Below are 13,837 nucleotides of genomic sequence, written 5' to 3' on the forward strand. Positions count from 1 at the left end.
TTTTAAGTGGATGTGTCACAGCTCTTGAGGCATTTTGGTGGCTAAATAGCTGAAATTAGACACTCCGGTTACTCATGCCAGTTGTTTTCCTGTGTTCATACTGAACTGTGTGTGTTACACAAATATTTTTAGTTATAGCCTTGTCAGATTTGTTTAAGGAAAAGAGATGTCCTCATTTTTCAGAGAAGTTTATGTGTGAGTTGAATTATATTAATGTTTTTTTCTCACTTGATCAAATTTTAAGTGATAAGATGAAAGAACCACTACTACTTGCAAAAGTAAGACTTGCTTTTGCAGGAGTGGAGCGATTTGTCTTCTGTATCCACTTCTCTAACTGCAGCCTGTAAAGACCCTAAAGAGCCCGCTAGTCAACAATTTCCTCACTGCAACCAGTGAAAAATCAGATTTAAAATGCATTTAACTGATGCTCCATTCCACATTTAATACCTCTTGATTACTGTGGTCACAGCATAAATAAATACATTTGATAGCTTACTGGATCATGCAAATGTTGGATGTGTTTCTCCTTCATCAGAATACTGCTTTTATCAAAGATAGCTGCTGTCATAGAGCCCCAAGTTGTTGATTAGGTAAAAGGGAATGCCATATATGGGAAAATAAACCAGCACCCACCAGCTAGCTTCTTACAAGAAAATAATGAGATTTCTTTTAGAAAATTCAGCTTGTTGTTTTCTATTTAAATGCTTTCTCAAAATTAATAATGAAATACTGAAAAATAAACTTGTCGTGTTCTGGGAGGTCGGCATACATAATTAACATGGGGTATCTGTCTAATTGGTTTTAGGTTGATTGTTTGTTGGCTTCCACCTAGTAGTACCGTGAATGGGTTTGAAGCCACCATGGTGGGCTTGGACGAGTCTGGACCAGCTCAGACTTGTTGCTGCCCTTCTCGATGCCGTTCGCTATGGTTAACGGTGTCTTGTTGGATGGCAGAACCCAGATGGTTATGGTTAAAGAATTCTCCTCCTTGGATGCACTGCTTGGGCACAAGTGTCAGTGAAACCCCTTCTGCAGCCACTGATGTCGTAGGCAGGGGGACCACGTGGGGAGGACATCTGGGTTGCACTTTGCTGCAGAGGGTATGCGTGGCACAGCCAGACCTGCTCAGATGTGTGTTTTGAGAGCAAGAGGTTAAAAGGACAAGGGTAAACCACGGTCTAAAACAGACTCTTGCATCTGGCAGGTCTGTTCTTGAGTGACACTCATTTGGTTACACAGCTCAAGTGCAGCAAGAGTTTCACCCCTGCCCACGGGCTGACAGTCACACGCTCAGTGAGAAGTTATTTTTCTGCTGGGCTTTGCCCCTTTTGAGTGTTGTCACTGGAAGTAACAGCAAATTAAGGGACAGAGGTTTATGGGGCATCATGGCCTGTTCACTGTTTAAAATAAATCTTCTGTGATTAATTCCCCATGGGGCAAAGGGGGAGAGAAGTTCATGTCCTAAACTCTGGAGAATTTTTAGTATTTAATGCTAATTTTAACCCTAAAGCACCATTGAGTTAAGTAGTGCTCAAAGGGCTGCATTTAGCCTTCATCAGGAAACGCTGGATAGCATTGCTGGAGGAGTGGTGACAGCAGAGAGTCTCCATATGCATGCAGCGCCATTTCTAGAAGAACTGAAGGTTGTTTTTTCCAAGCAGAAGTGGAGACACACATGAGTTGGTGACACATATTATGCCACCACATACAGTAGGGGGCAGGAGAGACAAACTGACATCTTGTCTGGGGTGGCTGCTGGTCCACGTGCCACAGTAACAAACGAAGGCCTACACCCCATACCTTGGAAGAAAAGTGACATTGAGTACAATGCCAGGTGCTTTTGTGATCTCTGTCATCTGGTGTGATCAACACAACAACATAACAAGATGGGAACATTAGCCACATGTATTGCAGTGCCCCCATGTTAAATGCCACACTGTGCGCTGTGTCGTCTGTTCCTATTATGTTTTCTGGCATGTATCAGGGTCTAGAGGTGTTATGGCAGCCTAAACCATTCCCAATTCCTGCTGCTCATCCTCTTTCTCTGCCCACATTGTCCTTGGCCAACACTTTCCCCATTCCCTCTTGCCACCAGCACTGGTGCTTATGAAGCTGACCATGAGCTGCTCAATGGGGTGAAGCCAGTCAACAACTAACAAACCAAAGATGTAGCTGAATTTTGTGCAACTCAGGGAGGCATCTCACCTTGTAGTCATGAAACTAGTGTTGGGGTAAAGAAGCAAGTGCTAGGAAAAAGGGACTGACAATTTCAGGCACTAAAGCTGCACCCTTGATCTCTACCATGCCTGTCAAACAGGATGAAAGGGGTACTTTTTAATGGGTAGTGAAGTAAACACTGGAGACTTCCCTAAGCCAACAACTGATATTTTTAGTCTTCTGATTTGCAGTCGCATAAAGTAACCTTAAAAGCCTGAAAAACATAGCCTTTTAAAGCATACAAGTCTTTCCTAATGGAGAGACAAACTGAAGAAGTGAAATTAGTGATGTTTTCCCTTTGTCTGTTAGACATATGTCTCCTTTTTAGAGGTGAAAGGGATGCTCCTCATCCCACTTCATTTAAGGTGAACAGATTGTTTCCTTTCTTACTTAAGGGAGATTTGGTCTCCCATGGCACACAACAACAAAATCTGCTCTTGTGCATGTGTAACTTGAGCAAAGTCAATGAGATTGTGTTTGTAAAACAGAGAAGGTGATTTGGCTCAGGGTTTGTAACTGGAGAAAGGAAGTACTTTTGTTCATTGATTTACAGGAATTTGTGTATGGCTAAAATATGCCCACCTGTTCGCTGTGCTTTTTTTCCAAGGATTGTTCCCTGAAGGACTTTTGGTCATGATAGAAACAACTTCATTGCCCAGGACTGCCTTAGAACCAAAAAGAGCAGACAGTATTTGATTCATACTTGTCAGGAAAATGTTTAGTGCACATATCAGCTTCCAATGATGACTTTAGTCCCCCTTTTATCTGTACTTTGAATTCTGGCCTGTCAAAATATGCAGTTGTATGATGGCCTAAATTCTTCATCTTCACATAATGTGAAACCCTGTTGAGCAACTCTGTGACTTGTATCCTGTTTCTATGCCCACTGGTTTTGGGAGATTGTTGTCAACATTTTTTCAATACGTTAGTGTTGTTTTCTTTGTTGAAGGTGACTGAGAATTGAACTGGTGTTGAAACTGTATAACTGCCAGTGTAATGTAGTGGCAAGGACAAGACATCTGCTTAGGCACTGGCTTGGTTGTCTTTGCTGGAGAGCCTGACTGCCCCATAGATAGAACCTGAGCAGTTCATACTGATGAAAAACGGAGGCAGGAACACAGTGATTTATTGAAGGTCATGGGGGAAACGTGAAAGGTTCGGACCTAGTTCTCTTCTACTCCCACCCCCCTCTCCCCAGAAGCTGAATCCTGTGATTTCTAGTATGATGAAGTTTGCATGCTCTTCCCCTGAGAAACATGAGACTTCCCATTGGAAAAATATTTGTTCTTATCACAGGAGGTACAGATACACATTTACAAATTTAGAACCAAGTTTGACTCCTTGCTACGAAACCACCACATTTACAGAGTAGTTAGTTGCTGCTGTAGTGTGCAGATTAAAAGTGGAAATGGTCCGAGGGGCTCAAACAACAGTTAGTAGCTGCTCTGTTGTTGCTTTATGTACAACTCAGATAGTTGAGTATCTGGACCAGAGAGGAACCTGGGCATACAACTGAGTTGAAGTAGCTTTTGGACTGCTCCATCCCTTGTATCCAGGTCAGATCCTTTCTCATAGAAAAGCCATTTGTAAAGAATGGGACCTTGTTGGCCACATTTTCCTTGATTAGGCTGATAACTTGCAGATACTGATAGGTTGATAGAAATTGTATGGATGCAAATAGTTAATTGGTTTTGTAACCAGGCTTAACTATATTACAGAACCCAAGGAGGGCTCTGCTTGGTGAAGAGGATCAGGACGGAGTTCCCATTACTTTAAAGCAGTAGCTGTCTGAGGCTAATTATGAAAAACATGACAAGTTGAAATTCTCATTTTTTTAAAATAAATTTCCATAAGCAGCTCATAGACATGTTTATGCCGCGCTGGAAGAAGTCTGAATGCATTTTTATGTTTATACCTGGATTGGTGATTAGGAAAAGATTGTTAAACAACTGGAATTTAAATACCGGTACAGCTTCATTGTAATAATTTCCCCAAAGGCATATTGGTAATTCTGCTAAATAGAGAGTTTAGTAGACTTTAATAATGTGTGCTTTAGAGACCCTATACACAAAGGAATAATGCATAAAACATTCATTATGGTAAACTGCTACCTTTGCATGTAGTGAGGAATCTGTTGGAAGAAAACTGTTGAGTGTGGCTACACATGGTAGGGTGTTAACGGACAGAAGTCATTGTCACCGCCTTACCTAGCACTTAATTCACCTGCTGTGATTGAAGTTCCAGCCTGTATTGTTTTACCCAACAGTGAATGAATTATTCCAGGTAGACATTAGTTTATTTTCTGAGAAGTTCTTTGACAACCAATGGGCCATGGTGGTTCACAGGGCTTTGTTTTCCTTTGATGTGATGGTTCAGTATCAAGAGAAGAGGTGCCTGGTAGGAAACACAGAATAACACCATTAAAAAAATTTACATAAAAACATTAATATTAAAACAACAAAAAAGCAGCCTTAGCAAGTGGCTCTAAACAAGTTTAGTGTTGGATTTTGATTTGTTTTCACTGTGCTGCTGCTGAGGGTCGTGCTGGAGAACAGGCAAGGAAAAGGAAGGAGCAGATGCTTTTGGTAGAACAGTAGGGCATTTATCTCTTTTAATGAGGTAACATCATTAGTGCTGACAAAGTGCTGCAAATCAATATGTGTAATGGACTGCTGCTGTCTTTCAATAGTGCACAGGCTGCTGTACTTCTGAGCATTCAAATCTGCTGAATCACAGGTCAGGCTTTATCTCCTGTCTGATGCTAGGTTGGTTTTTTTTGATGACTTGTTTTTTGGTTTTTTTATTTTGTGTTGGTTCATTTGTTTGTTTTTAACCATTATGTGCCCCCTCCTCCAATCTTTGCCTTTAATGTCTGCGAACTGGAGCACTCTAGGATATGTGTTGGGGCAGGCAGAAGTGTACCAATTTTCCAAGCATAGGAGCTCATTGAAATGCTACATGTGTCTATCATGGTGCAAGGACCTTCTCTTTAACTGGAAAGACTGAGATCACTAATATCTCTTTGAGCCTGGTCCCTTTTGCCTAGGATGGCTGCAGGTTTGGGGTTGGGTGGTTTTTTTTTTTTCCCTTTGCCCTCTGCCTGTTTCCTTTAGAGCAGTGGTATAATGTCAGATGCACTAATCATGTCAGCCAGTGACACTGATGACCCTGACATTCAGTAATAGAAAGCTGCAGCAGAAGCTAGAGAGAGAGAGGTGGCTGTGGCACTGGACAAGGAGCAGCAGCAGGTGGAGAGAAATCTGCAGGTCAAAGCATTCCTCTGTACAAAATCCATTGGTGCATGCAAGGTGACCAAGGAAAGAAATGAGAAGGATGTCAATAAAGATCCATCCTTAATGTCTCACTTTTCAGATGGTAAACATTACAGCACATTACTGTAATAGTTTGAAAATAACAAACCTCAACCAAACGACTCTAAATTTGAAAAAGCCAGGAGGTTTTAATAATGTCTCTGTAAAAAATGACCTAATACCTCCAGAATTCCCATCAAAACCTCGTAGTACAAACAGGCAACATAACCTAAACATTTGAGGTATGCTGTGTGTTTATCAGAGGGCCCTGGTGTGTGACATTTGGGCATCCGTGCTGATTCCAGGAAAAGAGCCTGTCGGTAAAAAAGATTCACCTGAATAGATCGCACACATCAGAAAAAAAAAAAAAGTGGTTCCTCTTTCTTTTTTTTATCTTCATGCCCCTCCCATCCTGGGCTTCCTAACACCTCATTGTGGTGGAAGAATATAAACAGAATTGCAAGAGCCTGATGGTCCCAGCTAAACACTGCAAGGTCATCCCAGTTTTCCTCTTTATTGTTTTTCTTGCTTCCTGCCACACATCCAGTGAGCCTCTGCAGCATCCTCAGGTGGACCTCCATGTGTTTTTGCTCAGCCATGATCTGAAAGTCAGTTGTGGTCACCAGAGTTGATATGAATCCAGAGTTGTGAGTCTCTCATTGCTCACCCCTGTCATGTTACCCTCACACTGAGTAGGGGGACACAGCTAAGAGCCAAATAAGGTCACAACTGGTAGGTCCACATATTAGCCTGTACTGATGTATTGTCCAGTAGCAAGACCTCTGAGTGTAGGTTTGGGTCAAGACTACGTAAAGCTCCATTTATACTTGTTACTTCTGTTAAATTTATTTGGTTTTCCTCCTGTAGAGATCCAAGAGTACAGTTTAGTGACACCCAGGGTACAGTCAGCATTCCCCACTGCTGAACTGAAAGCATCATTCTACAAAGCAACAATCTCACTAGTGGGTTGTTGCTTCCTCATGCTCTTGACTGTTGTGAGCTGGCAAAAAATAATGTCCTATAGGTCATAGAAAAGGAATCATCTTGGAAAGGTTTAGAGCTTTTAGACCTTTTCTGTTTTACACACACGCATGAAGAACATCCCCTTCATAAATCATTGTTTCTACCAAAGATTTTCTGTGCTATTTTATTCCAAAAGTGAAACCAGAGTTCACTTACCTCTCTTCCAAGATTGGGACTACAAAAACCAAAACCATGCACCGTCTCACCCTCCTCTCTTGCTGAAGGCACTCCAGTCCAATAAATAAATACTTGGCTGAGTTTTACTGCCCTTTACCCAGTTAACTAAAACCAAATGCTGCCTTCTTTGTTGAAGGCAAGTCTTGCCTACTTCTATTGCTCCAGCCAGCAGTTTCTCAACCAGCTTGGCCTGTGACAAACTGATTAATTTTTAGTGACTCTGAAACAGTTACCAAACCTTTCTGTGATTGATGTATGAAAAGAAAATAACATTGTCGTGGGCTCTTAGGGAGAGAAAATAGCTGGTCCTACCCTTTCCCAAGACTGTAGATGACCCATCTTTGCTCTCATTTCCCTAATAAAACTGGGGTGACAATATTGTAATGGAAGGCAAAGAGACAGGGGATGGAAGGGTTTTAAGAAGTAAAGAGCACCTAGTATTACAGGCCTCCATATTACAATTATCTACCCCTTTTTTTTTATTTCTTTCTTTCTTTTGGATAGTTTATTCAAAGTATTTTAGCACTTGGCACGACTTCTCAAGAGGAGAAAATGCAGATCTGCTTGTCAGTACTGTTTCAGGGCAGGCTTAGAGGTGATGGTGCCACAGTCTCGGCCGCTTGTCAGGTTTGGTGCTTACTTCTCATAGAAAATACAGGGCAGAGCCCTGGTGGAGAAGGGCTTTTCTGAGACTGCAGCACTGGTGGGCCAAAGCATGTTTCCCTGACTTTCCTGGGTGGTCGCCTGGCTTGTATGCAGCACAGGGAAATAGATCTTCTGGAATGTGAAACTGTGCCTTCTGCATTTGTCCCACAAGTATTTTATAGTTTTGACTGGCATGTGGAAAGGAAATGGAGAATAATAGAAGAAAAAACTTATATAACCTTTCAGCTCTGCTTCCTTTCTGTACCAAGGTTTTGCATTTAAAGTAAAAAGACCAGTCTTGTGTTGTTGTGAAAATCTTTTTTTGAAGTTTAATGACAAGTTTTTTTGCTAAATGAGTAAAGAGGGGGTTTTGTTTGTTTTCTCCTTAAACTCATCTGACTTTACCCAGGTACGCTCAGAGAAATGGAATCTGATTCTTAAAAATTCAAATGATCCCTTTGTCCAAGGTAGATTTATTTGATTCCTGGATTTACAGAAATAGTTTGTGAAGGGACCTTGAGTATTTGGGTATTTTGTTGTTGTTGTTGTTTTATTTTTAGCAACAGTCTTATAAACCATTAAGTATCCAGCATTTTAAGTCTCATCTGTGAGTGCTGTATATGGGATGAGAAGAGAAGAATGTATGACCAGCATCTCTTTTTTCTTATTCTCTCAAAGTGATTGCCATCCATCTACTCACTAGCTCTGTGATCATGGCTCTCCTGGTCGCATTAAAGTAGCATGTCCTTGCCAACAGGACTCCTTCCTCCCTCAGGTTCAGCCGGACAGCTTGTAAAAGGCAGCCTGCAGATGTAAGAATTTGTCCTTACAGAGTCTGTCGAGGATCCAGCTTTGGTCCAACTGGGAATTAGCCACTTAAGGCTGAGAATCCTTTGTACTTCCAGGGAAGTTACCTCCCTGTAAAAGTAGGATCTTTGCCCTGCAAGTAAGAGTTTAAAAAGACACAAACACTTGGTAGGAGCATTGCAGCAGTAATGGTACATATGTTAGTGACACTAAAGTACTGCAAGAGCATGGGGGTGAATCAGCATGTGCAAGTCAAAAAGAAATACTTGCTTTTCCCCCAGTTCTGCCCTCAGAGGTAACTTCGTCCTCTGGGGACATGATCCTGGTTTTGTGAGGAATGCCCAAGGACTCAGGTCGCTTATTTTCTAAGCTTTGTAAATCTGGGTATAAGTGTTACGTTGTTTGCAAGGTGCCTTGCAGTTCCCTTCTGGGAACGTGTAAAAGGTATGTATATAAGAAGTACCTCTGCCTTTGCAGTGGCTTTCAAAGTAAAGATCTGTTTTGTTAACTTGAGATGCTTCCCCGTGGCTTACAGATCTTGGTTTCATCTGGCAAGACCAATCTATAATCCAGGGGTGTACAGGTAAGGGAGCCCTTCAGAGGCATGTGGAAAAGGAATGATGCATTCAGCATGATACTTAAAGAAGGTGAATATTCTGACAGTTTCCCACTGTGTTGTGCTATTCAGTTTCGAAAATTGTGGCTTGCAGTGATCCTCTCAGTCGAACACGGCACTCCTCTCGGGCTCCTGGAGGAGCCCAAGAAGTGTACACTTAATTGCTTTGTGAATGATGTGAAGTCTTGGAATGCAATCTAGCCATTGGTCATTAACTAGCTGAACCTATTAAACCTGGACAGCAAGCAGGACTGAGTCGTCTGCCCTTGATTGCAGGCAGCTAATGGAGCTGTGGGAGCAAGCTGTGACTGCAGAGTGGAATTGGCAGTAGACTCCCATCAACCTTCCCTGTTTTGAACTCACCCTACACTCTATTTAGACTTCTGGCTTCAAGACAGATGATTTCAGAGCAGTGAGGAGGGGGGCAAGGCAGAGTGTGGAAAGTATTGTCTTCCCAGCTATGTTAGCTTTGATCTGAAGTTAAAAGCAAACCAAAATTCGAATGGCACCAATAATTTGACATTTAAACCTGGAGAAGCAGAGAGATTTGTCATCTGGCAGTGGCTGGCTTTGATTATTGATTGGTTCTTGTGCAGATGGTTCCACTACACAATGCTAAAACAAAAGAAATTGCCCAAATAATATGACTTGGCATCACTTCAGTGTTTTTTAGCTCTGAGGGAATCAGCTGCTCTTACAAAGCACATGTATATATGCTTTGGTACCCATGAAATACGTCTGGTCTTTCAAAAGAGCACTTTCTGGCATCTTCATGCCACACTAGCAGCACAGGAGAAACAAAATTCAATAAACGTTAATTGAGGATTTTGTTGGGGTTTCTTTATAGTAGCTTGAACAAAAATTAAGATAATTAGAATTTACCGAGGAAATTTGAAGCATTTAACCTTTTAAACACACATGAGCTTCAACTGGAGATGGATACAGCCCTAGCTATGTAGTGGTTACCTCTAGAGCACTCTTGGCATTGCACTGAACCATTGTTTCAGAACAGTTTGTGCTGCTAGCTGAATTGCCAGCATCTCATCCTTGAGCACTCACATGCCTCCCATCCAGTTGTACTTTATGCCCAACCTTATTTACCTTGTGGGTTTTGCCAGGATCACAGCTTGGTGGTGTGGCTTCGGGCCCAGTCAGACCATCTGTCAAGGAGAAGGGGAGGAGAAGGTACTGGGTTTGACATGTTGCCTGAAGAAGCGCATGTCCAAATATGCCTTGAAATCTTTGTTCTACTTGCTTGTTCAATAGTTTTAAGGTGGTGTGTATTGTGGAATTTTTTTCGTTGTGCTGCCTTACTTTGCCAGTTGTGGAGAGATTTGTTTCATTTCTAGTCTGGATTCATACATTTTGTTTGTGCTGCTGGCAGATCCTATCAACACCCACTTTTCTCTGATATTTAAACTTTAAAAGATAAAATAAAAATCTTTGGTGTCATCGAACACTGACTTGCTTGTAAAATAGTTCTATATACTGGAGATGCTATTTAAAAATATTGTAGGAGTCTAGTAATACATTAGCATTTTATGCATTTCACTCTGAGCAGTCCCAGAGTACTTAAACTGTAGTGCACACATGCAGACCTGCGAAGATGCAGTTCTTAGGACAGAGGCTGTAAATCAGCCTTCGTTTTCAGAGAGTGTGGGGAGTGGTGAGGGCAAGCAGCTTAAAACAAAGCAGACAGAATAAACTGCCTTCTGGAGGAAAATGCGGTGAAAACCACCAGTCTTGGTTGATGACAGCCAGGAGTTCAGCTCAGTATGCTGTCGGAGATGCTCACCCTGGGACCACAAAGCTGTGTATGGACCTGCACCAGGACCCCATTAGCCTGAGCTGCCCTGGGCTTTGCCACAGCTGCAGATACAGCCCCTGGCCAGGCACTTGAGGATAGGTATTTGGAGGGGCAGCCATTGAACCACTGTCCGTGTGGGCTCCACGGTAAGAACTTGCTGCCCTTAGTTAATCTTCACTGTACTAAAAGTAAGTAAGTCCTTTGTTTTGCCAGCAGCTACAAATGGAGTCACCCACTTTAGGTGTGGGCTAGGCTGGCCTGAGTTGGCCTGTGGCGGCCCTGCACTGGGAGCAGCATGCAGGCGGGCAGCGGCCACGTGTCTTTTGGTGGCTGGTGATTCCTTACACAATGACAAAGCAGTTGTGTCCCTACATGGGCAAAACAGGTTTCTCTGCATCGTCCTAGATATGCGTCAGCCGGTTTTACATTTGTGTGCCTTTGAAACCAGTGTGTGAGTTGATCTCAGATTAGCTATTCTGTACGTAGCTCAGCAGAGGGGAGATGTAGAGCTTTGGTGTTAGGACCAAAAAAACATTTTCAGATGATTTTGAGGCAGCAGTTACATCATTCTGAGAAATTCAGCCTTGAAGAAGCTAATAAAAACTAAAATTCAAGTTTTTATAATGCTTAGCAGAACTAATACCGCAGTGTGTTTTCTGGTTATCATTTCAGAACCTCGGTGACATTTTCTCTGAATGTTCCCATACAGGCGCCATTGTTCACATGTGAGAATATCAGGAGCAGCTGGGAGGGAGAACAGCTACCTCATTGGTATATGAGAGCCCCATCTTCCAAAAGGAATTACACTGGCCAGCTGTGATGTCATGATTTAGGGTTCAGTGAGCTGACAGCAGCATCAGAGTCTGGTGTTTCTAGCTAAGCAGCATAGCAGCCTGTGCTGCTTTTTCACTCCTTTAATAAAATGAAGCAATTAATTCTTTCGGTTTTGAAATCCATCATGTCTAAAAGAGAGAAAAGAAAAAAAGGAAAAAAACACCACTATTTTATTTTCACTTGACGTGACTCTGTTAGGCAAAAAGAGCCTTTGATACATTGAGTTGGGAAGTAATTAGTCTTGGGAGTGGGAGATGGGTTATAATCTTAATGTCATTTTACCATTACTAAAATAGGCTAAGTTTGTCCTTTGCTAATCCATGTAAATCCCATTGATTTAACAGTGTTGTATGGATAAAAATAAGAAACGCAGTGGCCTATATTTTGGGATCTCCTTGCCTAGTGTAAAAGCTTGCAGAGCACGTTGTTTGATGAAGCAGCCATCCCTCTTGTACGCTAGAACACTGCTACCAAATGCTGGTGCAAGCCAGAGCATCACCTGCAGCTGTTGCTGTTTCAGACCTAGCAGGTGAAGCACAAACCCTGTGATTTTCCTATATTCAGCATAAAATGTGTATGTGCAATTTGTCAGTATGTTTATAGCAAAAAGGGCTAAGAGCAGAAAACATTTCTAGGGATAGTGAAACCTGCTTTAAAAGAAATGAGAGGCTTTAAAAGCTTACATAAATCTTGAAAAACACAAAGGGCCAGACCAAACATCGCCATTTCAGTCAAATTTAGAACCTTCACCTACTTAAATAGGAACACATTTAGATTAGCGCTTTGTGCATGGCAAAGTCGTCTCCCTAATCTCCTTTGGAGCATTTCTGACTGTGATTTAGGTACAGGGGGGAGGGAAGTGCTTCCAGGCTGAGACTTGTAGCTAAGTTGTCATACAGAGTTAATCTGTTGATTACCACTGGTGTAGATAGATAGGCACTGAATTCCGAAACCTGCTGCTCACTGTATACTTGTGTGCAGTTATTCATTATTTGGAAGCATTCAGTGAAGGTATCCAAAGCCTTCTGCTTTTTAAGCCATTTGCTTAAACCATGGCAGCAAACTGTAGTTGCCCGGGTTGATCTTGCTTTGTTTGTGTGTTTCAGTGAGATTCAGAGAGGTTGTGTCAGTTGATCTATACGCAGTTTCCTGCGTTTGTCAAGTAAGTGGAGCAGAAATACGGTTTCCTCCTTTCTCTGGCTCTTTTTTCATTTAATGAAATGGGAAATGTTGAAGCTACTGGAAACCTTGATGTGACATTTCTCAATGCAGTGTTGCTGTCTCTTAGATTTGGGTCCTGTAAGCAAGTTGGAACATCAAAAGCTCCTGTATCACTGGTATTCTTTAGTGCTGTTGTTATATGAAATTGGTAAGGAATAAGTGCTTAGACTAAGCAGATTAATATATATTTTAAAACACATGATGAAAAGTACTTTCTTGGGAGATGATATTAGAGGTAGAGTTGTTGGTAAAGCTCTCCATTACTATAAAGGATCCTGAGTTTGAGTCTACTGAGAGCAGAGGCTCCAAGACAACTGTAGCTGGTGCAGTTGTGATTGCAGTGTGAACGTGGGCGTCAAATAAGAGAGATGAGTCTCCTGGGAATAAACGTTGACGCTCTGTCATCCATGAAACCCCCATGTGCTCACCCACGTTGATACCTATGGCTGTTGCCTACCTGCTAATGAAGAACAAAATAAAAATCTTCTGCAGGGAAGTCTTCCCCCAAGTATTTCATCTTCTGTCTGCTTAACAGGTGCTAAAATGGAAAGCAGGAGAGTTAGAGAAGTGCAGGAGTTTAACTAAGGAGGAGATGGCCCTGTGTGCTCTCTGGGCTTCCCACGTATCTCAAAGTTCTTGCTTTTGGGAACAGGTGTTGGGACTCAGTTTGAGCTGATGCTTCATTTGGCTTCCTGATGCTTCAGTCCTTGCCTTTCCATGTCTGCACTTGCTGCTTTTTAAAGTCTAGATTTGAACAAGTGGATTCAAGTCTCTCCGTTTCAGAAACACAGGGCACTTTCATGCTCTTGGTACTTTTGAAAAAAGCATGTTTCTAGGGAGAAGTGATGTACCAGATAACTGTAAATGGCAAAATTACTAAACTTTTCTCAAAGTTATACACTAAACAGCAAGCTTTAAGCAATAAATTTTGTTTAAACCTATCTTACAGACACCTATTGCAGTGTACACAGCTTTTACGTGTGTATAAGCTGAGGCACGAAGTAGTTGCTCGGGGTTACACAAGAAAGTTTTTAACACAGCCCATGTCCCTTGTTTGCTTTAGTCTTTCCATGGCTGTTTGTTTATTCCAGTGTGTTAACATGAAGAGGTGAAATGGGGATGGTTTGTCTTTTTTAAAGCAAGCTATGAATGGTTTACAGTTGCTCAGCCTGTATTTAT

The 13,837-nt window shown here is 41.9% G+C and overlaps 1 protein-coding gene and 1 long non-coding RNA gene across 7 annotated transcripts in view; one reads left to right on the top strand and one right to left on the bottom strand.

The window, feature by feature from the left end:
• BACH2 (BTB domain and CNC homolog 2) overlaps nt 1–13,837 on the top strand; it is a 187,534-nt gene that overhangs the window by 49,374 nt on the left and 124,323 nt on the right. Inside the window, exon 3 of one of the 6 annotated variants that reach the window (XM_027884478.1) lies at nt 12,544–12,599. The exons of the other annotated variants lie outside the window; for them this stretch is intronic. The gene's annotated coding sequence lies outside the window, so the exon portion shown is untranslated. The remainder of the gene's footprint in view (nt 1–12,543; nt 12,600–13,837) is intronic. 6 annotated transcript variants of the gene reach the window in all.
• On the bottom strand, nt 4,501–11,355 carry LOC114057789. The gene is made up of 3 exons (XR_003571302.1): nt 11,247–11,355; nt 9,898–9,956; nt 4,501–4,611 (listed from the first exon to the last, which is right to left on the bottom strand). It is a non-coding gene; the product is annotated as an uncharacterized LOC114057789 (long non-coding RNA).

The sequence above is a fragment of the Empidonax traillii genome, unplaced genomic scaffold (assembly GCF_003031625.1).
Source record: "Empidonax traillii isolate 1590-97213 ecotype Southwest subspecies unplaced genomic scaffold, ASM303162v1 scaffold147:size910788, whole genome shotgun sequence".
Taxonomy (NCBI): domain Eukaryota; kingdom Metazoa; phylum Chordata; class Aves; order Passeriformes; family Tyrannidae; genus Empidonax; species Empidonax traillii.